The following is a 24,826-nucleotide window of genomic DNA, read 5'->3' on the forward strand; positions in this document are numbered from 1 at the left end:
GTTTGGCATCAGTGGGTTCTGTATCAGTCCCAGGAGTATAGAAAGAAGAGGAGCCTGGCGAGCTAACGTCCATGGGGTTGCAAAGAGTCAGACACAAGTGAGTGACTAACATGTCCACACCAATCAAAATAACATTTTGATGTCTCTGTGGAAATGACATATTCACAAGCCCATGTCTCAAAACCCCAAATGTCTAATAAGGATATCTCTTCGGACACAGAGATTGCTAAAATTTTGACCACAGAGGTTCCTTTCTTATCCTCAGGATTGACACTGAGTTTTGGAGCCGTGTTTCTGATTACATGTCCAGGCGGCTGCACTCTCATTCTGATCATACCTGAGCCCAAATGTTGATGATTACACTGGAGGCTTCTTGTCGTCTCCTTCAGCTACTACTCAGTCACTAAGCTTGTGGACCTGATCAGGTGCTTGATGACACGATGTCTAGAACACATTACAATGAAGGCGTCTTGAGATTTACAGACACAAAACACTGAAGCAGTGGCTATATTCCTGCTATCCCTTAAATCTCAAACTGTAACCTAAAATTTGTTTTCACTGAAAATAGGAAATTTTAGAACAATGTCCTGTATTTCAAAATATATGAACCTGGCTGGAGTTGCATGGAATACACAGGGCATTTCAGTTACAGAGACTGAGTCATAGAGATAAAAGGACTATGCTGAAATGCTAAGGCTTGAAAGACACAAAACCCAGTACGTCCGACTCCAGATTCTGTCAACTGTATGCTGTGCAAGAAGCCACAGATCTTTAACCTGAAGGGTCCATCTGTCATCTCATTCGGTCAGATAATCATCTTCTTCTTTTGAGGTTATTTCTAAGAAGGCCAAAGTCTTGAAATAAACACCGTAGTTGAGGGGAGGCAGATACAAAGCCGTGATGCATACAAAATTTCGAGGAAGGCTCGAGAGTGGCTCTTGAGGAAATTTACCCACAAACCAAAGGCAAGTGGTTTCCTTCAGCAACTGAAGTCCAGGAGAAAAAGGAACCTCCTGCCTCTGCCTTTCGGAGAGGGGCTTCTCCTGACCCGGTAGGGGGAAACATTCATATCACTTCCTTGACTTTACTTGGATGACTCCATCTTGCTTCCCACCACCCTTCCCCTTTTTAGATCGAGGTATAATTCACGTATCACACCATGTTCGTTTCAAGTGTACAATGTAGTGATTCCATATTTTTATTGTTGCAAAATGATCACCATAATGTGTCTAATTAGCATGCTTAACCCTTTCTCTGAGACTGGAACTTGGTCCCCTGCAGAGGTACTAGGGATGACTAGGGGCATGCCCCCTTTGTTCGACTCACACACCATTGTACGGAAGAAGCAAGTCTGACTTACGTAGACAGGGTTTGCATCCTCAGCTCACCATAGCGCCTACCACTAGGGTACACCAGGCCAATTCACTCCTTTACAAATTGGCTTTGGAATTTTTTTCCTACCTGATGTTTTAGCTGTGTGTTACCAACTCCATATGGCAGTCCACATCTAAGTACATAAAGGAAATTCTAAGGTGACTATCTATCAGATATTTTGAATAATCACCTCTGTGTATTAAATTTGGATTGCTTTTAGCCTTGAACGTATGTTTCGGGGGCTAGCAAATCAAATATTCTGGTTTCCAGACACTTATAAGAATACTGCCTGAAGAGCTGTTTCGTGCATCACCTCAGAGGATTAGTTACATCTCACCACTACAGGAAGAATGGAAGACCTTTGGAGAGATTAAGAACGGACATTAATTTGTTGATTTATTTTAGGGATAGTGTAGTCATGCTAAAGTGAAGGATAATAATGGTCTGTGAATTTGGCACAGAACAGATAGAGATTTTTTTCAAGTTAATTTGACAAACAGGGTGAGGTTTTTCAAATTATCCAAAGATTCACTGCAGGGCGTCTTTTCCCACACTTTTTTATGTGTTAGTGTAATAGTAGCAGCTTGAGAAAGGTCAGCGAGACAGAGAAAAATGCAAGACAGTTGTTCAGAAACACTGTGAATTGAAGAGCAAACGTAAGGGTAACACATCCCAGCAAAATGTGAAATTTGGTAATGCTGCATTTTCCTGTATGGAGGTGTTTGTTACCAACAGTGATTGTTTTTCCTCAGATGGCTAGGTTACTCTCTTAAGCTCTAAAATTCTGTATTTTATAGTCATTTTGGAAAATATATGTGTAACTCACATCCCTTTGTTAAGCACAGTGTAATTAAAACAAATTTAACCTTTTCTTGGTGACCCAGAGTCATCATCATGAGTACAAATTATGTGCTCTTCTCAGGGACCTACAGATCTATAGGGCTGCTTACTTCTTGCACAAAGTGGTCTCAGAACCCTGCACTTGGCAGTGCTGTCTGTTTCTGTTTGTTTCTTCCAATAGCGGTGTACAGTTGTGTTCTTAAAAAATCATGTATTTATTTTAATTGGAAGATACTTCTTTACAATATTGTGATGCTTTTTGCCATACGTCACTATGAATCGGCCATAGGTATCCACGTGTCCCCTCCATCCTGAAAACCCCCTCCCATCTCCCTCCCCACCCTATCCCTCCAGATTGTCACAGAGCACCAGCTTTGGGTGCCCTGCGTCATATATCAAACTCGCAGTGCTTATCTATTTTCCATGTGGTAATGTATATGTTTCAGTGCTATTCTCTCAAGTCGTCCCACCCTCTCCTTGTCCCACTGAGTCCAAAAGTCCGTCCCTGGTGTCTGTGTCTCCTTTGCTGCCCTGCATGTAGTAGGATCGTCAGTACCATCTTTCTAAATTCCATATATATGCGTTAATATACGGTATGTGTCTTTCTCTTTCTGACTTACTTCACTCTGTATAATAGGCTCTAGGTTCATCTACCTCATTAGAACTGACTAAAATGCATTCCTTTTTATAGCTGAGTAATATTCCATTGAGAATATGTACCACAACTTCCTTATCCATTCATCTGTTGATGGACATCTAGGCTGCTTCCACGTCCTAGCTGCTGTAAATAGTGCTGCAGTGAGAGCAGAGTTGAAAAAGACACACATAGCTCAGTGTTCACTGTGGCAGACAGTTCTTGATGCATCAAGTCCCCACCCCTGCTAGCACTGCCGCCATCTAACTTGATGTTATCTGCTGCAAGCCGGTGATCATTCTACAATGGTAACAAGCTTGTCTATATTCCTGTGGGAGAGTAAAATTATTTAGACATCTTTCACCGTATTTGGGGGGGGGAGGTTTCTGGGTGGGAGAAAAGTGTAGCTCGTTATCAGGTACCCAGCTGTGCGTTCAAGGGAATAGGTTGTTGGAAGCTTGACCTCCAGCTTCCATCCGCTTCTACTGTGTGTTCAGTTCAGTTCAGTTCAGTCACTCAGTCGTGCCTGACTCTTTGCAACCCCATGAACAGCAGCATGCCAGGCCTCCCTGTCCATCACCAACTCCCGGCGTTTACCCAAACTCATGTCCATTGAGTCTGTGATTCCATCCAACCATCTCATCCTCTGTCGTCCCCTTCTCCTCCTGCCCTCAATCTTTGCCAGCATCACGTTCTTTACAGAAGAGTCCGCTCTTCGCATCAGGTGGCCAAATTATTGGAGTTTCAGCCTCAACATCAGTCCTCCCAATGAACACCCAGGACTGATCTCCTTTAGGATGGACTGTGTGTAATACAGAATAAAATGATTTACAGATTATAAGAAGCAATTCTAACTACAGTTCAGAAACACTGTATAGATTCTAGAGACTGAGGTAGCCGATGTCTCACAGAAGTGGTTTTCAAGCATAGGGACACGCAGACATCTGTTAAAAATAAAGTCAGACCTTTGTAGGCAATTGCTTACTTACCATTGCTACCAAGGGAACAGTACATTCGTCTACAGAATTATAAAAGTATTACATTAGTCTAAAAATAAAAGACCTAGCCAGTAAACACAGTGACTTAAAGACACAGTGCACTTTTGATGGTGTGAGGTACATGTAAGGAAGTAAGCATATTATACACCTGTGAATTCACATTCATGTAATTTGATGAAAATCACTGTGTGTTTATTTCAGTAACAAATTTTAACTGTTTTAGGTTTTATTCTTAGGGATGAGAATCACTTACACTGACTGATTCCAATTCAGACAGGTGAAGGATAAAGAGACCATTTAATCTAACACCTGATATGGGGACGCATGAGTGCATGCTCAGTCCCTCAGTCGTGTCCGACTGTTTGCGACCCCATGGACCGTAGCCCTCCAGGTTCTTCTGTCCATGGGATTTCCCAGGCAAGAATACTGGAGTGGGTAGCCATTTAGTCCTCCAGAGGATCCTCCTGACCCAGGGATCGAACCCACGCCTCTTACCTCTCCTGCATTGCCAGGTGGGTTCTTTTACCACTAGCACCACCTGGGAAGCCCCTGTTGGCTCAGACGGTAAAGAATCTGCCTGCAACGCAGGAGACTTGGGTTTGATCCCTGGGTCTGGAAGATCCCCTGGAGAAGGGCATTGTTACCCACTCCAGTATTCTTGCCTTGAGAATTCCATGGACAGATATGGGGATACTGATACCCAAACCACTGAAATTCATGACTTAAGGCTACTGAGTAGTATTAAGTTTTCGTATACCAAATTCCTTGATTCCAGAAAATTGTAATGGATAATAATAGTTAAAGCAATAAGTAAAGGGGGGGGAACTCCCTCTAAGGGGGAAAGTCCATCTCCCCGAATACAACATTAATACATAGTGCAGTCTCACAGTTTCCTCGGAGCACAACCAACCAGGCATTTATTGTGTGATGTCATCACAGAGGAAGACCTGCCTCTTGTGCAAGCAGTTTCCAGCCTTGTGTCCCAGAAGTAAAGACTTTATATGCTGAGTCACTCCTTAGAAGGGTTTCTCACCACCAGTTGTGCACATCTTAAGAAAAGGCACACTCAGACATTGGGGTGTCAAGGTAAGGAAGCTTTTCAGACACACTAGTTGCTGACTTCTTACAGCTCTTTATTGCCAGACAGATGTTTGGGTGACAGGACACTGGTGCCCCTAAGGTTTATAGCAGAAGGTCAGCGTGACACTGACATTCATTTCATCTCTCCTACTGCAGTGGTGGTGGTGGTTTGTTGGCTAAGTCGTGTCCGACCCTTGCAGCCCCATGGACTGTAGCTCACCACGATCCTCTTTCCATGGGATTTCCCAGGCAAGAACACTGGGGTGGCTTGCCATTTCCTTCTCCAGGGGATCTTCCCAACTGCAGGCAGTATGCAATAGCGCATGCAGTAAGGTGAATCACATAGCCTAGAGGAGTAACCAAACCAGAGTTATGCTTTCTAGATGTCCACAGAGCCTCATGGTATTATTCAGAGGTCATGTAGGTTTGGGTCAATCTCATGTACACAGTGTTTTATGTCAGTGAACGACTAGCAGAAACGAAAAGCATTTACTCTACACATATTTTACTATGTTGAAGGCCATCAGCCCAGTGGCTGCAAGTTAATGCATTGTTGCCCAGATCTCTAAAGTGTGCTTCAGTTCAGTTCAGTCACTCAGTCGTGTCCGACTTTTTGGACCCTGTTGACTTCAGCAGGCCAGGCCTCCCTGTCCATCGCCAACTCCCGGACCTTGCTCAAATCCTTGTGCATCAAGTCAGTGATGCCATCCAACCATCTCATCCTCTGTCCTCCCCTTCTCCTCCTGCCTTCGATCTTTCACAGACTCAGGGCCTTTTCCATCAGGTGGCCAAAGTATTGGAGTTTCAGCTTCTACATCTGTCCTTCCAATGAACATTCAGGACTCATTTCCTTTAGGATGGAATGGTTGGATCACCTTGCAGTCCAGGGAACTCTCGAGAGTCTTCTCCAGCACCTCAGTTCAAAAGCATCAATTCTTCGCTGCTCAGCTTTCTTTATAGTCCAACTCTCACATCCATACATGACTGCGGGAAAAACCAGTCCGCCTCGACTAGACGGACATTTTTGGGCAAAGTAATGTCTCTGCTTTTTAACATGCTGTCTAGATTGGTCATAACTTTTCTTCCAAGGAGCAAGCATCTTTTTATTTCATGGCTGCAGTCACTATCTTCAGTGATTTTGGAGCCCAAGAAACTAAAGTCTGTCACCGTTTCCACTGTTTCTCCATCTGTTTGCCATGAAGTGATGGGACCAGATGCCATGATCTTAGTTTTCTGAACGTTGAGCTTTAAGCCAACTTTTTCACTCTCCCCTTTCACTTTCATCAAGAGGCTCTTTAGTTCTTCTTCACTTTCTCCCATGAGGGTGGTGTCATCTGCATATCTGAGGTTACTGATATTTCTCCCAGCCATCTTGATTCCAGCTTGTGCTTCTTCCAGCCCAGCGTTTCTCATGGTGTACTGTGCATAGAAGTTAAATAAGCAGGGTGACGATATACAGCCTTGACGTACTCCTTTTCCTATTTGGAACCAGTCTGTTGTTCCATGTCCAGTTCTGACTGTTGCTTCCCGACCTGCATACAGGTTTCTCAAGAGACAGGTCAGACGGTCCGGTATTCCCATCTCTTGAAGAATTTTCCACAGTTTATTGTGATCCACACAGTCAAAGGCTTTGGCATAGTCAATAAAGCAGAAATAGATGTTTTTCTGGAACTCTCTTGCTTTTTCCATGATCCAGCGGATATTGGCAATTTGATCTCTGGTTCCTCTGCCTTTGCTAAAACCAGCTTGAACATCTGGAAGTTCACGGTTCACGTATTGCTGAAGCCCGGCTTGGAGAATTTTGAGCATTACTTTACTAGCATGTGAAATGAGTGCAATTGTGCGGTAGTTTGAGCATTCTTTGGCATTGCCTTTCTTTGGGATTGGAACGAAAACTGACCTTTTCCAGTCCTGTGGCCACTGCTGAGTTTTCCAGATTTGCTGGCATATCGAGTGCAGCACTTTCACAGCATCACCTCTGAGGATTTGAAATAGCTCAACTGGAATTCCGTCACCTCCACTAGCTTTGTTCGTAGTGATGCTTTCTAAGGCCCACTTGACTTCACGTTCCAGGATGTCTGGCTCTAGGTGAGTGATCACGCCATCGTGATTATCTGGGTCGTGAAGATCTTTTTTGTACAGTTCTTCTGTGTATTCTTGCCACCTCTTCTTAATATCTTCTGCTTCTGTTAGGTCCATACCAGTTCTGTCCTTTATCGAGCCTACCTTTGCTTGAAATGTTCCTTTGGTATCTCTAATTTTCTTGAAGAGATCTCTAGTCTTTCCCACCAGTTTACAGTAAATAAATGTGGCTAGAAGAACAGTTAAAGGAACACAAGAGGGATACAACCAGCCAAACCCAGGATTTCTGAAATTTTAGGACACAAGGACCTCATTTCCTCAACAAATAAAAGACAAGGAAAAGCAAGAGGAGAGAGACTGATCATAGATTCAAGAGACAAACAGGCATGCCAGAGATAGGCAGGGTGCAGACGTTGGTTGAATCCTGACTTGAACAAGCTGAGAATTAAAAGACATTTGTGGAATAATCTGCGGAATTTAAACACTGACCAGATATTAGGTGATGCTAGGAATTATTGACAGTTCAAGCCTGTTGTTTTAAGAAATGGATATATGTATGCAAGGGCTGTGAATAAAAGGTTATCTAGGATTTGCTTTAAAATAGCTGAATGGGGGTGGGGCATGACAGAGCTGGATCAGGATATATGTGAAACAGAATGAGGTATAATGTAATGGATGAAGCTGGGTGATGTATAGGTGGGGATCATTATAGTGTTCTTTCTACCTTTATGCACATTTGATAACTTTTAAAAAACACTGCCAATTTCCTTATTCCATATTCTCAAAACCTCAGAAAACCTCTCAGTGCTTCCCAGCTCTTTTTGGCCACGTGGCGTATGTAAATCGGGAATGTGTGAGCTTTGGACTCAGATAGACGTAGACTGAACGCTAGGTGATGTGGAACACACGACTCAATTTTGCCTGTCCTCGTGTCCCATTCTGTAAAATGAGATAACCCCCATTGACCTTGGAGAATTGGTGCAAAGATCAGATATACAAACCGCATGTTCATGACACTCATTATTATCCTTTGTTTGGCTCCCGACCTAGTGTCTGGATCATGATACGTGCTGAGTAAATCTTCGTTTAGGGGTTAAATGAGTTCATTATGAATGAACTGTTAGCATATTTTACATTGACTTCACCCTTAGTGCCTTTAATCTCATCTGCTATGGATTATGGCCAGACTTTTCAGTCTAGATGAAATTCAAAATTATCTATCACTTTACGAATCCAGCACCTTCTCTTACTACTCTCTTAAAAGAATCCTCAACCCTATTCTCCCTCTTTATGTCTAAACTCATTCTCGTCCTCACTTCCCCACCTGCCTACCTTCCCAAAGGCCCTTAGAACCTGTTGATCCCCATACACAATGGAGAGTGGAGAAGAAAGTTGTCATAAAAAGTACCCAGTCAAAAGTGAAATGAAAGTTGCTCAGTCATGTCCGACTCATCACAACCCCATGGACTGTAGCCCCCCGGGCTCCTCTGTCCGTGGAATTCTCCAGGCAAGAATACCAGAGTGGGTTGCCATTCCCTTCTCCAGGGAATCTTCCTGACCCAGGGATTGAACCTGGGTCTCCTGCATTGCAGGCAGATTCTTTACGTCTGAGCTACAAAGAACCCACTCAAAAAGAGAGTAGGAAAAGAGGAGGGAAGAACAGGGAACAGAAGAGACCATTAGAAAACGAAAACATCCCTTCCTCAAGGACTGGCTGATATGCTTCTTCCTTCACCCGAGATTCACTTAGGGAGAAATGGAGGAAGACCAAATGACGACCTGTCTCCAGTCATGATCTTCCATTCTCCAACTGTTTATATCGAGAATATGCTTTCTCGAAATGTTAATTTTTCATGGTTAACGCAGCCTTTGCAAATATAGAAGCTTTGTTTTGTACCACACATGCTCATTAGATCACTGGCCTCTCAAGCATGCGACTAGAAAACGTACACAAGGATGGTGTTCATGAATCTGTAACAATGCTCTGTGTTGATGGTATAGTTCTTAAGTTTCAAATGGCTGTCTTGGGCCTCTGGGAGGACAACAAGGTGAGCGTAGAAGGGCATTGGTGTGAAGGAACAAAGGCTCCAAGTGAAAGGATGGGGGCTGAGGAGTGGGTGTGTGTCAGGTAAGGACAAGGAAGGAGCCTTGGGGGGGATTCAGTGGGAAAGAGGATGAAGAGCTTGGATGGGGTCATCTCTCCTGGGTTGGACCTGGGTTGATGGGGGGAGCGTGGGGTAGAGGGGTGGTGAGGGCTTTCTTTTCTTCCTCCCTTTTGTTGCTTGGGGTCAGTTTTTCAGTCACTGTGGTTTCTGGGTCACCATGGCCATAGTCTCGGAGTGGCCTATCCCAGGCTCATGGCCTCCTTCACTTAAACTCTCCCCGGGGCAACGAGCATCCACACCTTTAGACATTAACTGGTCATCAAGGCACCCTTCCAGCCAATGGTAGCCCTGGGTAGGTGCTTAAACGTCACCAAGTGTTAGTCGCTCAGTTGTGTCCGAGTCTTTGCGACCCCGTGGACTCGAGTCCACCAGGCTTCTCTGTCCATGGGATTCTCCAGGCAAGAATACTGGAGTGGGTAGCCATTCCCTTCTCCAAGGGATCTTCCCAACCCAGGAATCGAACCCTCATCTCCCACATTGCAGCAAGATTCTTTACTGTCTGAGCCACCAGAGAAGCCCATACATCACCAAGGAATATTATTTACAGTCTGAGGCGGGAGGCAGATGCTGGGTTTGCCACAATGTTCTGTTTCCAGAACACTGACATTTCATTAGCACCTCTAAGGGGTCCGCCAAGCTTTGAGGCTTACTAGTACATTCATTGGGAAGCAAGTGAGTAAATAACTGCCCAGAGGTCATCTCAGGCTTGGTTAATGAGGTCAGAAGTCCTTGTGGCTGTGTTCACAGGATGGCTGTGTTCCATCCCCACGGTACAAAGCACCTGACTGTTGGTACATCTCACAGCCATGGCTTCTGGCCTGGGGTGACAGCCCGCAGGCTGCTTGGGTTGCAGGGGCAGAGACAACCCCTCCACACTGATAGGGGTGGATATAAGATTTGGGCAGTGACCTTGGAAGCCCCTCCAGGGAAAAGCGGAGGCTCGGGATGGCTACAGTCCTGGGTCAGTGAACTCGGCAGATCATCCAGGGCATGGTGAGAGGTTCTGGGTGGACTTGGGACTGAGGCATGATGCCTCAGTGTGCCTGAGGCACTGAGAGCCCTCCATGACCCGCAGGAGTCTCAGGGTGGACATGGAATTGGTGAGGACGAGGAAGGTGATGAAGAGTTGTGGGGAGGGGCTCACCTCCAGGTCAGACTGGGTCCCACTCTGCTGGGGCCCTGCTCCCAAAGTGGGGCAGAGGGGCAGGGGAGTGGGGTGTAGATTGAAGGCAGGCAAGGGATCAGGGGGTGTTGGACTGGATCGCACAGAATCTCAGGTCAACCTTGGGGCCCCAACCTTGGCTCCTATTTGGAGCAAGTGGGCCCTGGCTTCCCCAAGGCTGGGATGTGATGAACTCGCCTCGAAGGTTCCAATCTTTCTTTGTCAGATTCGAAGATGGATACAGAGACCTGAAATGCCGTCCATGCCTTCTCCACGCACCTTTGCCAACCAAATATTAGGGACAGAGCCTGATGTTCAGTCATCTGACTTGTGGCCAGAGGAGAGGAGGCCTCCTTAATCCACTAGGTTAGGGTAGGTAACAGGTCGGGCTTTCCCGTCAGGTACACACACCCATGATGGAGAACCAGCTTAGGGAAGACTTAGAGCTGCCTTAGCACAGGTTTAGGTTGGAAAGGCTGAGTATACCCAGACAGCTACAAATCCAGTTCTACACAGCAAACGTTTAAGTCAAAAAGAAGAAATGTCTAAGGGTGGGGCAGGGGTTGGCAGTAGATATGCCTTTTGTGAAAGCGGAAAGTGAAAGTCGCTCAGTCGTGTCCGACTCTTTGCGACCCCGTGGACTATACAGTCCATGGAATTCTCTAGGCCAGAATACCGGAGTGGGTAGCCTTTCCCTTGCCGAGGGGATCTTCCCAAACCAGGGATCGAACCCAGGTCTCCTGCATTGCAGGCAGATTCCTTACCAGCTGAGCCACAGGGAAGCTCTGAAAGCAGAAGGCTTGGCCAAAGAGAATGGATGAGCGATAAAGCAAAGAAGTGTAAAGGCTGTGTACCCACGTGCCTAAGGAGTAGGTGCATGGCAGATACGTGGGGGAGAAATTGCCAAAGATACCGGAGGCGTTTTATAAGCCCTCCAAACCCAGCGCCCTGCCTTATTTGTTTCTACTGTGCATGAAATTGCAACCGTGCAGGGAGGGAGTCTCATGACCAGGATCGCCTTTGTGTCACTGGATGTCCTGTGCCTTCTGTACTCCTTGGGGCCGATCCCAGGGGAAAGCTTCACTTTTTCTTTGCTAAGGAGCCAGTGCCCCCACTGCCCATGCACCCAGGGGAGCCAGAGGTGATCACCAGCATACAGACATACTGGGTGTCAGCACATTGCTGTGTTAAAGAGCACGAGCTTGGAATCCAGAGGTGCATAGAGAACTGATTCCAGATGAAATGTTTAGGAGAAGGGGAAAGGCTTACCCTGGGAGTGCGGATCATGGCAGGTGTGGTTCTGGAGCTGGATCTGTCCATTCCCAGACTCAAACTGCACGTCTGGCACAGCCTTCACCCTGCTCAGTGCCTCTGAAGTGCACAGAGGTCTCTCAGGGGTCAAACAGCATCAACTGTACAGACTCAGGACATAAGCACCCCCAAAGTGGATCTAGAAAATGGAAAAGCAGATAGAAATTAAGCCACTGAACCAGGGATTGGTTCGTCATACTCCCTTCCCCAACTCTGGAATGCATGCCACTCTGAAAACAGAAATAGTAGTTAAATCTCACTTATAATGTAGGAGTCACGTTTATTTCTCCCTTCTGTTGCATTTTGAAATACTTCCATGGTATGCTACTGACTTGCTGCCACTCCCTCCTGTCTCAGAGGAGTGGGGATGACCAGCTCCATGAGAGCCTTCATCTGCCCTGAACACATAGGTTTAGTAGCAGCAGCCACAAAAGACCCTGAATCGCCAAAGCAACCTTGAGAAAGAAGGGTATAGCCTCAGGAATCATGCTCCCTGATTTCAGATGACACTAGAAAGCTATGGTCATCAAACAGGCATGGCACTGGCATGAAAACAGACACACACTAGTAGAAAAGAAGAGGGAGTCCAAAATACAGCCTGGGGCACACGGTCAATTCATCTATGCCATAGGAGGCAAGGGCATATGAGAGGGAAAAGACGGCCTGTTCAACAGGTGCTGTTGGAGAAACTGGAGACCTACATGCAAAGGCATCAAACTGGACCCCTTTATCACACCAAAATGGACTAAATGTAAGGCCTGAAACCATTAAACTCCTAAAATGAAACACAGGCCATTAGCTCTTTGACATTGGGATTGGAAGTGATGTTTCTGGATTGAGGCCAAAAGAACAAGCAATGAATCAAAAGTCCCAAGGATGCAATGTTAGGATAGGGAATACAGTCAATCATATTGTAATAACTGTGTATGGTGGCAGGAGGTAACTAGACTTGTCGTGGGGATCATGGACTAATGTATAAAAGCACAGGACCTCTAAGTAGTGTACCTGAAAAAATATAATACTGTGTGTCAGTTATAATTCAATAAAAGCGATTTAATAGCAGCAGTGTGTGTGTGTGTGTGTGTGTGTGTGTGTGTGTGTGCCAAACAGGGGACCCATACTGTTTGTGTGTTTTCTTGTGCTTCTGAACTAACCAAGTGGGATTCCGAGAGTCTGAAACATGCAACGAGGTATATACAGGAGACCAGACGCTGTAGATGCTCAGTCTCACTATGGTGATATATGGGATTCCCACACAGTTCCCATGCATCCATATACACACACCTGCACATGTTAGCTGGGGCCACCTCTCTTCCCTCAGGAGCACACTTGATCACCGTTTCCTGTGAATGCCTGCTTTTCATGCCATTTTGCCAACTCTCTGTACAGCATGGATGCCCTGATGTTCAAAATATTTGCTTACATAAATTTCAACCATTTAGCTGTGTGCAATGCAGAAGATGCAGTTGTTGTCTCAGTCCCTCTCTTCACACCCAGAAATACACTGTCAGTAGGTCTCCCTTCTCTGTGCACATTGTATAAAAATGTATTAATGTTCACCTACAGATTTTAGCTCATCCACTATCAGTAGCACATGTTGTGTTCATGACAGGAGCTATCATTTCCCTAATAGAGCCACTCGTGCATGACTTTTTTCACACATACTACTCATGGTTCTAATATGAAGTAGATGATGGCCACACAGACGTACGTTGGGCATCACCAGCACAAACTTATTCCTGGTCGAGGTTTCGAGTCTTGTGCTCCAGGGAACTCTGTGTTCTGGCTCTCAGAGCAAAAGTGTCATGTGATGACTCAGCAAAAGGGAGGAGAAACAGGTGCCTGAGCTGCTGCAGTCTCCCTGCATCAGGACCTCCCAACCCATCACACACACTCAGGGATGGCTGAGTCACCTCAGCCCCAACCAGTGAGCTCCCCATACCACAAGACACACATACATGCACCTGATGCTGGCAAAGAATGAAGACAAAAGGAGAAGAGGGCAGAAGAGGATGAGATGGTTAGATAGCACCGCTGACTCAAGGGGCGTGAATTTGAGCACCCTCCGGGACATCGCAAAGGACAGGGAAGCCTTTCAGGCTGCAGTCCATGGGATCGGAAAGAGTCAAACACGACTTAGCAACTGAAGAACAGCAACAAAAATATACAGGCTAGATGGCAGTTCCTGGTAGGTCCTTCCCCTTCCTCCACACTAAGAAGCTGTTGAAAGCCTTCATCTGATTGGTACACAGTGATATGAAAGTCCAGCTGGCTCTCCTCCTGTAAGTTGCACGTGGAGCAGCATGGTTTTGTCTTACTCCGGGGTCCCGGATCCAGGGTGGTCCTGGGGCTGTCTCTAAGTAGGGATCACCCCAGGAGAGCTGACTTGGGGCACCCCTGTTTCTCACTCACCTCCCCCTGACATCCAGGTGTGTCATCCTCACACGTTTTCCCCTCTGAGGGTCTTTTCTAACTGACCCTGAGTCCTTGGATCCCACCTGCACAAACGTCCCTGGCCTCGTGTGTCATGGCAGGTTGAAAGGTGGTCCTTAATGGGACCTGCATCCTAAGAGTATGTGTCTCAAGGGGAACTGAAGCTCCTGTGCTTTCACCTTACTCCCTCCATAACCCATGTGGTGACAATTCCTGTCCCCCACTGCCTATTCCATGAAGATCCTGCCTCTAGTAGTCCGATAGTCTGATTGTTCATTCGTTCATTCATTGGATTATCTGCGGGGTCACTGTCTAAAAAAGAGACCAACATTCTGCATTTGATGTATTAACCCTTCCTGGTTTCCACAGAAAGCTAACAGCACAGAAAACATTGTGATGGCATTCTTGTGTCCACGATAAGCAGGGTAAGCCACTCTCTCCTGGAGGCAGAAACATTTCACAAGAAAACTGATTGGAGAGATGGAGTACGTGTAGAGACATGGACAGTAGTCTCTCAATGTGAGGTGTGTGTGTGTGTGTGTGTGTGTGTGTGTGTGTGTGTGTGTGTGTGTGGTGTGTGGTGCGTGGTGCCGGTGATGTGGTCTTTACTTGGATATTAAGAGCTCTGATCCCTCCTGATTTATAAGAGAGCATGGCAGCTCCTCCTTTTGTGGGGGGCTAAGGTGCCTGAGTAACCTGTCATACCCTGCCCCTTCATGTCACACCTGTTGTGTGAGGACATTGTCACCCGAGTCCCTGAAAGCAGGCATCCCCAAGCACTTCTCATCCTACACCTTTGCTTCACAACGATTGTCTGTTGCATGAGCTCTTAAAGATCTTCAAATTGTTCATCATTTACACCTACGGAGAGTGAAGTGTTTTGATGTGTATGATACGCGGGAGAAAATTTGAAGTCAGCAAACGGGAAAGATGAGCAGGATTGAAAGATCTAAGGTAACTTTGCATAACCCAGGGGAGTACATCATCAGCTACCTACCCTGAGTAGCTGGCACAGGCAAACCAAGAAACATGTTCTCTAAAAGTCAGATTTCCTTGTAGCACGCCACTAATTACGGTTAGGTAAATTGGATTAAAAGCAGTGAAGTGGCTCCTTTATTATGGAAGCAGGAACACAAGATCCTTCTTAAAAGACTGTGGGGTGGGCTTTTTGTTTGTTTGTTTTTGGTCATGCTTATGTTTGGAAATGGATGCTACTGATGCTATGGTTTGGGGGTGTCTTCTTTGTTCCTAGAGAAAACAGAGCATTTATAGGATATCGATTCAGTTCAGTCACTCAGTCATGTCCGACTCTTTGCGACCCCATGGACTGCAGCACGCCAGGCTTCCCTGTCCATCACCAACTCCCGGAGCTTGCTCAAACTCATGTCCGTCGAGTCGGTGATACCATCTCGTCCTCTGTCGTCCCCTTCTCCTCCTGCCTTCAATCTTTCCCAGCATCAGGGTCTTTTCCAGTGAGTCAGTTCTTCACAGCAGCATTTACAGGATATACTGTTGCAGTTTTCATCAGGGTAGGGAAGTGCTTTCAGGAGAAGCAGGCTCCAGGTAAAGGATGTCCACGCTTCTCAGCTCCAGCCCTGTGTGCTGCTGAGCGGTGCTGAGATGGGGTTCTGCCAACCCCATTTTCACTCTGCCATCTGGCTCCCCGGGAGGGTCGGCCAGCAGGGTCGGTGGAGGGCAACAGGTGGTCTGGAAGCAAGGCAACTGGCTGTACCTTCCTGTCTGTTCCTGCTCCTTTCAGGGTCACCCCCGATGACTGCCCTTTCACACAACAGGGACAGGGAAGTGTGACTTCAGTAGGAGCAACTGGTCCATAGTGTGGCTCACCTCCAAACTCCAAGGGCTGTCTCCATGGCCGCCCGTAGAAAGACCAGCATCCGTAACCTGGGGAACTCTCTCCTAAAGGATCTGGGCCCCAGGGGGGAGTTGCTGGGGAGGACAGGGTAGAAGGGCGTCCACTCAGATCCTGACCCTGTGGAGCAGGCTCATCGGTTTTTCCCAGCTTCACTGGGAGGGGTCTCACTTTCATGCACCCTTCCCGCGACCTCCTTGAGGAACCTTACAGAGCTGGACAGCCCCTTTCCTCAGAAGTCTGAGCCCAAGCTCTGAGGCCTCCTCTTCCAAGGCCATGGGTTATAGGAGCTGACCTATCTTCCAGAGATTTTTCCAGAAAGACCAGTGCCCCAATCTTCCTACCAGGGTGCCCTCCTTCTGTTCCCGTTGCTCCCTTTTTGTCTTTTTTGGAATCCAGATAATTCTCTCAAGCTCCCTCTAATGAAAATAATAAGTGGACCCTGCCTAATAATTAGGTGAGTTGTGCTGTCTTTGTTTTTTAAGGTCTTTCCTTTAGCTTTGGTTTCGTAAAGCTTTACTGTTACTGCTTGTGTGTGTATTTGCATGTCTCATGCACGCGCGCGTGTGTGTGTGTGTGTGTGTGTGTGTGTGTTTGAACATATTGTGCTTGGGGTTTGGCACATCGAGGTGACATTTTCCCCCACGTTGGAAATTTTCTATTTGTGAAATTGTCAGCTCTTTGCTCCTTCTGTATGCACGTTCTGTATCCTCTCTCTCTCTTCAATTGAGCATCTCTTATGTGGCTAGGTGTACACACATTTTAAAAGTGACTATTTCCTTTTCTGAATAAAAGTGTACCTCAGAAGACATGCCAAACATTTCAAATGGACCCTCGCTGCATTCTATGCAATGGTATGGAACCGTTTTCTACACTTGCCTTCTGTTTGTTCACATTGTCTAATGTTTCCTATTCATTTCCTAGCCCCTCAGCATCTTTATAAAATTAAGATTTTGGTGCCTGTGGACGAGTAAATGCGTGATCCCCGTACTGACTTACAAAGTGATTTGAAAAATAACGTCTGCCCTCACCACACATTTCCGTCCTTGTTCCTCTTCTCTTTCTGATGGAACCACGTTATGACACGTCTGTTTGCCTTTCTAGACTCTTCCACTGCATTTACATGTCTTTCACATCCTCTGGTAAGTTGTATAGCATCCGGCTTGTTGACTGGAGAAATAAAAGCTCTGTGCCATCATGTTCTTGGGTCCCTCACCTAAGGCACAACTGGAATAGAAGAAGAGGTGCACGGGGACCTAGGAACTTGAAGCTTGTGCATTTGAGGGCTTTACTTCTCCATGGTCTGAAACTGAGAATGAAGTTCTGGCAGCAGGGTGGCTGTTGATACGGCCTCCGGTCTGTTGTCCTCTGTGCATTCTGTCTCTGCAGGCACGTTAGATTTGATTGTGAACTGAAACATTGGATGCATTTTCATTTTTCCAAGCCCTCTGAAAATTCAGGCTACTATAAAGGTTAGTTCAAAGTTCTATTGTTAACACATAGTTCCTCCTGTGCATAAGGTGACCCGTATTGACAAGTCACAATCTATCTATCTATCTAGTTGTCATTTATCATCCATCTTACCTGTAAGAGTATTGCACTCCAGTTAGTGTAAAATATGAAAAGAAAATCTTCTGCATGTCTGTGTACCAAACTTGAATGGAAGGTATTTGGGCAATCTGCCAAAGCGTATGCTGGGACATTTATTGCGCAATATTTTCACCTAACGCCCTTCCCTTCTGTTGGTACCTTTTAAGGAGCGTTGCTGTAGTAATCAGAAAAAAAGAACTACAGATGGCATCTTGGTTGTCCACCGAAAGCACTCAAAGAAAGTGTTTCATTCTTGAAAGAATGTACACGAAAGGTAAATACGAGAGAATACTGAAGTAAGTCGTACAATTTTTAGAAACTTTTTAGTATACAGCCCAGGTATAGCTAGAATAAAAATTCTAGAGTCCTTGGACTGACGTGCCTACCATAAGTATTCCTAGGTGATTAGTTTAATGGTGCTGAATAGTTTTGCTATTTTAGGACTGTGAGCATCATTTTAGATGTTCGCAAGTGTCCTTTTAAAATCACAAACTAGAAGGAGCTGGGAATAACATCTATCCTGGAAGCAGAATCATGTGCATGCATGTGTAGGGGCAGAGAGCATGGATGATATGCAACCATGTCGGGTACCTTAGGTCTCTAATGCCATGCTGAGAGAGAGAGAGAGTGTGTGTAAGTGCATGCATGTGTGTCTTGTGGTATGGGGAGCTCACTGGTTGGGGCTGAGGTGACGCAGCCATCCCTGAGTTTGTGTGATGGGCTGGGAGGTCCTGATACAAGGAGACTGCAGCGGCTCAGTCACCTGTTTCTCCTTCTCCCTTTTGCTGTGTCGTCCCATGGCGCCTGTGCTCTGAGAGCCAGAACACAGAGTTCCCTGGAGCACAAGACTCGAAACCTCGACCAGGAATAAGTTTGTGCTGGTGATGCCCAACGTATGTCTGTGTGATCTACTTCATATTAGATCTATGAGTAGTACGTGTGAACAAAGTCGTACACACGTGGCTTTATTAGGGAAATGATAGCTCCTGTCATGAACACAGCATTTGCTACTGATAATGGATGAGCTAAACTCTGTAGGTGACGATTAATACATGCATGTACAATGTGCACAGAGAAGTAGGGCCTACCAACAGTGTATTTCTGGGTATGAAGAGAGGGACTGACACAACAACTGCATCACACACATCTAAATGGTTGCAAATTATGTAAGCAAATATTTTGAACATCAGAGCATCCGTGCTGTACAGAGAGTTGGCAAAATGGCATGAAAAGTAGGCATTCACAGGAAACGGTGATCAAGTGTGCTCCTGAGGGAAGAGAGGTGGCCCCAGCTAACATGTGCAGGTGTGTGTATATGGATGCATGGGAACTGTGTGGGAATCCCATACACCACCCTTCTGAGAGTGAGTATCTACACTGTCTGTTATTGTTGTTGTTGTTGAGTCACTCAGTCGTGTCAGACTCTTTGCCACCCCACGGACTGCAGCATGCCACATTTCCCTGTCCTTCACCATCTCCCGGAGTTTGCTCAAACTCATGTCCCTTGAGCCGGTGATGCCATCCAACCATCTCATCTCCTGCTGTCCCCTTCTCCTCCTGCCTTCAATCTTTCCCAGCATCAGCGTCTTCTCTAAAAAGTCGGCTCTTCGCATCAGGTGGCCAAACTATTGGAGCCTCAGCTTCAGCATCAGTCCTTCCAATGAATATTCAGGGATGATTTCCTTTAGGATGGACTAGTTTGGCCTCCTTGCAGTCCAAGGGACTCTCAGGAGTTTTCTCCAACACCACAGTTCTTTGGCATCCACTGGCACAGTTCAAAAGCATCAGTTCTTTAGCACTCAGCCTTCTTTACGGTCCAACTCTCACATCCATATATGACTACAGGAAAAACAATAGCTTTGACTAGACGGACCGTGGTTGGCAAAGTAATGCCTCTGCTTTATAATATGCTATCTAGGTTGGTCATAGCTTTTCTCCCATGGAGGAAGTGTCTAATTTCATGGCTGCAGTCACCATCTGCAGTGATTTTGGTGCCCGAGAAAATAAAATCTGTTACTGTTTCTGTTGTTTCCCCATCTATTTGCCATGAAGTGATGGGACTATATGCCATGATCTTTGTTTTTTGAATGTTGAGTTTTAACTAACAGCTTTTTCACTCTCCTCTCACTTTCACGAAAAATCTCCCCAGTTCCTCTTCGTTTTCTGCCATAAGGGTGGTGTCATCTGCGTAACTGAGGTGACTGTTATTTCTCCCAGCAATTTTGATTGTAGCTTGTGCTCCATCCAGCCCAGCATTTCACCAGATGTACTCTGCATACAGTGTCTGGTCTCTGCATGTTTCAGAGTCTGTGAAGGCCCACTCGCTTTAGTTTAGAAGCCTAAGAAAGCACACAAGCAAACACTATGGGCCCCATGTTTGGTACACACACACACACACACACACACACACACACACACGCACATGCACACTGCTGCTATTAAATATCCTTTATTGAATTATATGTGACACACAGTGTTATATTCATTTCAGGTGCAGGACTTAGTAATTCTGTGTTTTTATACATTACTCCATGATCCCCATGACAAATCTAGTTAACTCCTGCCACCATACAGAGTTAGTACAATGTGACTGACTGTATTTCCTATCCTGTAGATTACATCCTTGGGACTTTTGATTCATTGCTTTTGCTTTTGGCCTCTATCCAGAAACATCACTGTCATTCCCAATGTCAAAGAGCTTATGGCTTGTGTTTCCTTCTAGGAGATTTATGGTTTCAGGCTGTACATTTAATCCATTTTTGTGTAAGAAAATGGTCCAGTTTGATCCTTTGGCATGTAGCTGTCCAGTTTCTCCAACAGCACCTGTTGAACAGGCCGTCTTTTCCCTGTCATGTGCCGTTGCCTCCTATGACGTAGATGAATTGACCGTATGCACCAGGTTCTGTTTCTAGGTTCCCTCTTCTGTTCCATTGGTCTGTGTGTCTGTTTTCATGCCAATACCATGCCTGTTTGATGACTGTAGCTTTGTAGTGTCGCCTGAAATCATGGAGCCTGATTCCTGAGGCTCTCCCCTTCTTCCTCAATTTATGGCAACCGCAGCAGTAAATCTGTGCCCGTGGCAAACTCACCTTGACCAGAAGCAGCCGCTTCCCAAGTTTCTAGCAGAGCTGCCTAAGTTTATTTTGCTCTGTGTAAATAGGAGGGACTCTCCCTGACAGGCGCCAGCTGCTCTCCACCCCCCAACACAAGAGGCTGTTTAGAGCAGAGAGACGTCCAGAACTGTGGTCCAGATTTGGTGTCACCTAGGGTAAGTCACTCAAGCTTGTTTTGCATTACATTTGTTTGTTCGGTATTTGATAACACCTGCTGTGATAATCAGAGCTCTGTTCCATCCTATAGTCACCCTAGGGTATGAGAAAGATGATTTTTCTTTTAACACTGCATGGCCACTATCTTCTTTAGACTACGGTGAGCAAAAAAATTGGTTAAGATGAAATGTCTGAAATTCTGAAACTGGTTCTTTCTGCATATGCAGTTGGAAAAAAGTTGGCTTGATGAAATACTTTTTTCAGAATCTGACACTGAGAAAACAAAAATATTTCCAGGAGAAAGCATGAAGTTAACTAATAAATTTAACTTTTCCCCCACTGTTATTTTTGGCTTTGTGTTTGTTGGGTGAATTGCCATGACACGTGTGGTCATGATTCCCTGTCTTTCCATTTTCACGTTGTCTGTTTTTAATAGGAGAAACCTTTGTTTGAAAAAGTAGAGGAAATTGTGGAACTTGACCCTTTTGTTTTTGCCCTGCAGGAATTAGGTTTTGTTCTTTGTGTGTGTTTGTATTTGTCTTGTGTGTAAGTGTGCTGGCTATGGGAAACTCAAACTTGTTTCCTGAATGCAGCCCCTTGAGGTGCATTCTCCAGAATGGGATCATTTTGGGTAATAATCCTTCTGAGTTATCTTGTAAATGAGCACCACTTAACTGACTCAAAACTAACAGCGCTTACAAATTAAATGCATCCTAATATTTAGAAAATTGACCAAAATGAATGTCAAACCTCTTGATCTGGGAAATATTCAGTACTGAATTGATATCTGGTATTGAAGCTAGCTAGCTTAAGTTTGTTGGTTTTCTAAATGTAACACAACTGTTGTACCTAGGTTTGTTAGAGATCAAATAAGACCTTAGATGTGTTGCAAATGTGTCAGCAAGAAAATATCAATAACTTGATATGATGAAATATTAAGTCTACCTAAATAGCTTTCTCCAGATTTTGGTAACTTGAAAGTGATCCAAGTTAAATGGCAAGAATTCATTGACTATCTGGGTCACACTTCAAATAGGATAAAATACTGGAACATTGGTTGCTGGACAAATCTAAGCTTACCAACCTCTGCCTTCTTAGGAGAGGAAAACTAAAGCATAAGTTTCCAATCAGAAAATACTGATATGACAAACAGTTCACAATTACTTGCCTCTTAGTTTCCACTAAACGTTAAGGTGTTAAAGAGTTAAGGGTTCAAATCGAAATATGTAATAAAAGCTACTAAGAATAAAGGAAACAATTATCAGTATATCGTAGGGAAGTAGGATATATGTTTTGAATAAAAAAAGGAGTTTTATGCATGGTCAGGCTGAGATTAGATTAAACTTTGGTAAATGGGTCTCACTAATACCTGTGGATAATTTTCAAAAAAAAAAAAAAAAACACATGGAGAACTGCTATGTTATCACATTAGATTGGAAAAACTCAGAATGTAAACTCTTTACATATAATACACAAACATAATTATGCTAAAATATTCATAGAAAAATGACAAGAGGGAAATTCTCCTGATTTTAATGCTGACTCTCTTCGAATGGCAAATGATTTTGCTTTCTTCGTTCAAATTTTCTGCATGTATAAAATTTATAATAGAAAACAGCAAGCACTGGGCCGGGGATTAATCTTGCAGTGACTAATAGCACCGGATGTTTGGAACTGCAGACTTGATGCCAGATGCTGGTTTTTTTTTTGTTTGTTTGTTTTTGTTTCTGTTTTTGTTTTGCTTTAAAAGGACAGTCGTTCCTATGGCTGAAACACATTTCCCAAAGAGACCAGCTTCAGCATTATAGCTCAGCAGTATCCTCCTGACATACAGATTTGACATGTGCCTCCTTATCAGAAAATAGTTGCCTTTGACCTGCCAATTAAGGATTTCTCCTTTGTTGCCAGAAGAAGCACTGCTTGAGAAACTGATACTGCTGGAAAGTTTCCGTGCAGCCAGCACTAGAGAAAAATGCTGTTGCTTAAAGGAGATTTAATTTCCCAAGATGAGATAATACCAACATGTATTTTCAGCGGAGGTTCCTTTAAACCTATAGTCATGAGCATTTCAGGTTTCCTCCAAATCTTTCAACCACTAAGCAAAGATCCACATCGGGAGGAGCAACTTGGAGGAATCTGGGCTCAATTACTTTACAGTATTGCTAGTGAAGACGTAGGTGATGGCAGTATTGACCAATCTCACTGCATGTATCCTTCAACCATCCGTTTATTAAGTAATTATTGAGTGCCAGATCTTGTGCCATAATTTATGTAACCTTTAGATTATATTTGCATTGTCTTACAGTGACCGATGATCTTATTTGACCAAGTGTTTTGAGACTTTTCGACAAACTTCCCAAACGTCAAATTTTAATTAAATTTCTTTTGACTTCCAGCTGACTTTAAGGTTCTTTAGGGAGCCCTTAAGGCATCTGAAGGAGGAACATTGACTTAGTTTCATTTGATATGTTGAATTACATGGGAAGTATTTTCAAAGGGTGATAAGCCTTCCAAGATTATACTGTATGGGTAAAGTTTACTATATGTCCTGGTGTAGTCTATCAGCCATAATTCTGGTTCTACCACAGCAACTTGATTCAGCTTGTTTGTCAACACATTGTGATCAGATCTCCAACCTCGCCTTCTAAGTCTTTAATAGACAGTTAAGCTGTGCTTTGCAAAATTGCTTAATCTTCAAGCAAATCCATCGGAAGGCCTTTTAAACAAACATAGGTCAGATATATCGCTGCATTTGGTTAAGAAATTTTTATCAAACTGGTAGGAGAAGCAAATCTTCCCTCTCGCTGGCAGCCACGATGGACCTAAGGCTGTCTGCAGCAGAGTCAGCAGAGTGACAAGACAATCTTACAGTGACACTTACCCTTGAAGGGAGAGGGGATTTTGATTGTACTATATGTTAGTACTTAGGAGTGAACAATGAAAGAGGAACTGTTAGCTGCTTAATTGAGTTATGAAGTACTGACTTGGGGGAAACCTGGTTTTCATAAAATACAATGAAAGCCTAAAACCAAGGATTGCTTACTTTGCCCCTTGAAATAATACAGCTCTATTGAGAACAACCCCTTGGGGGCATGAAGGTCAAATGAGAAAAAGTAAGCAACTGAGGGCAAGCGGTGACTCCCTTAGAGCAAAAAGAGGACGGCCCTCCATTACCAAATACCATTTTGCCAAGGTCTTTGTGACATGCGTTGTTCTTACCCCAGTTCTGGCACCTTATCACTTTGATGAGAATAACAGAAGGATTGGTTACTGATTCAACTGGTGCATATGATTATAATGGTTAGGGACTCTGTCTGGGATATTACTGATTTTGATCTGTGTTCCCCAGATATTCAGAAGCCATGCCCCTCAAGTTACTCATGACCTAAAATAATTTGGCATGTTATACTTCTGCAAGTCTGGCTACCAGACAACACGTCTCCCCAGACTGGTTTTCAGGCTTATTCTCCTGAATTCAGGTCCAGGCTGCTTTTCAGGTTCATTCTCCTGAATTCTTTATACAAAATCTTTCTTATATAAAACTCGAATTGAGGACTTGGAACTTGGGAGTATTTATAACCTGATATCAATTCCCCAATCAAGGGAGGACTATGCCCCACTTCAACAGGAACAGCTAGATCAGTTGTCGCCACGTTCCCTGAAAGACTTGGGGAAGGATGAAATGGAATTGGAGTTTGAAACCCAGACACCCTGAACACAAGTTCCTCTGCCAAGTTGAAACATACTCGTGTGTTATCCTCAAGACTGAGGAGTATCAAAGAAACGGGGAGAATTGTAACAGCAATTCTCCCCCGTTGCTCTGCATTATCACTCCACACCCTGTTACCAGGCAATGGGTCCTGTTCAGCCATTGGTCGGTGCCACAATAGGCCCCGCCCACTGGCAACCAACTGTCAGTGAGTGACAGTTAGTGGTCCTGCTCAGCCATTGGACAATGCAGCAGTGGGCCCCTCCCACAAGCTACCAACTGTTAAGAAAGGACGCTTAGTGAAGGGAT

At 44.8% G+C, this 24,826-nt stretch overlaps 1 protein-coding gene across 2 annotated transcripts in view; it reads left to right on the top strand.

The window, feature by feature from the left end:
* Positions 1-24,826, top strand: part of LOC145535301 (putative PWWP domain-containing DNA repair factor 4) — a 29,899-nt gene continuing 5,073 nt past the window's right edge. Inside the window, exon 1 of one of the 2 annotated variants that reach the window (XM_081563708.1) lies at positions 1-97. The gene's annotated coding sequence lies outside the window, so the exon portion shown is untranslated. Of the gene's footprint in view, positions 98-10,560; positions 10,708-24,826 lie in introns of those variants that run through there. The other variant, XM_081563707.1, reaches the window with a different exon arrangement.

Source organism: Giraffa tippelskirchi, chromosome X (genome assembly GCF_054371585.1).
Source record: "Giraffa tippelskirchi isolate mGirTip1 chromosome X, T2T-mGirTip1v1.2.pri, whole genome shotgun sequence".
Taxonomy (NCBI): Eukaryota; Metazoa; Chordata; class Mammalia; order Artiodactyla; family Giraffidae; genus Giraffa; species Giraffa tippelskirchi.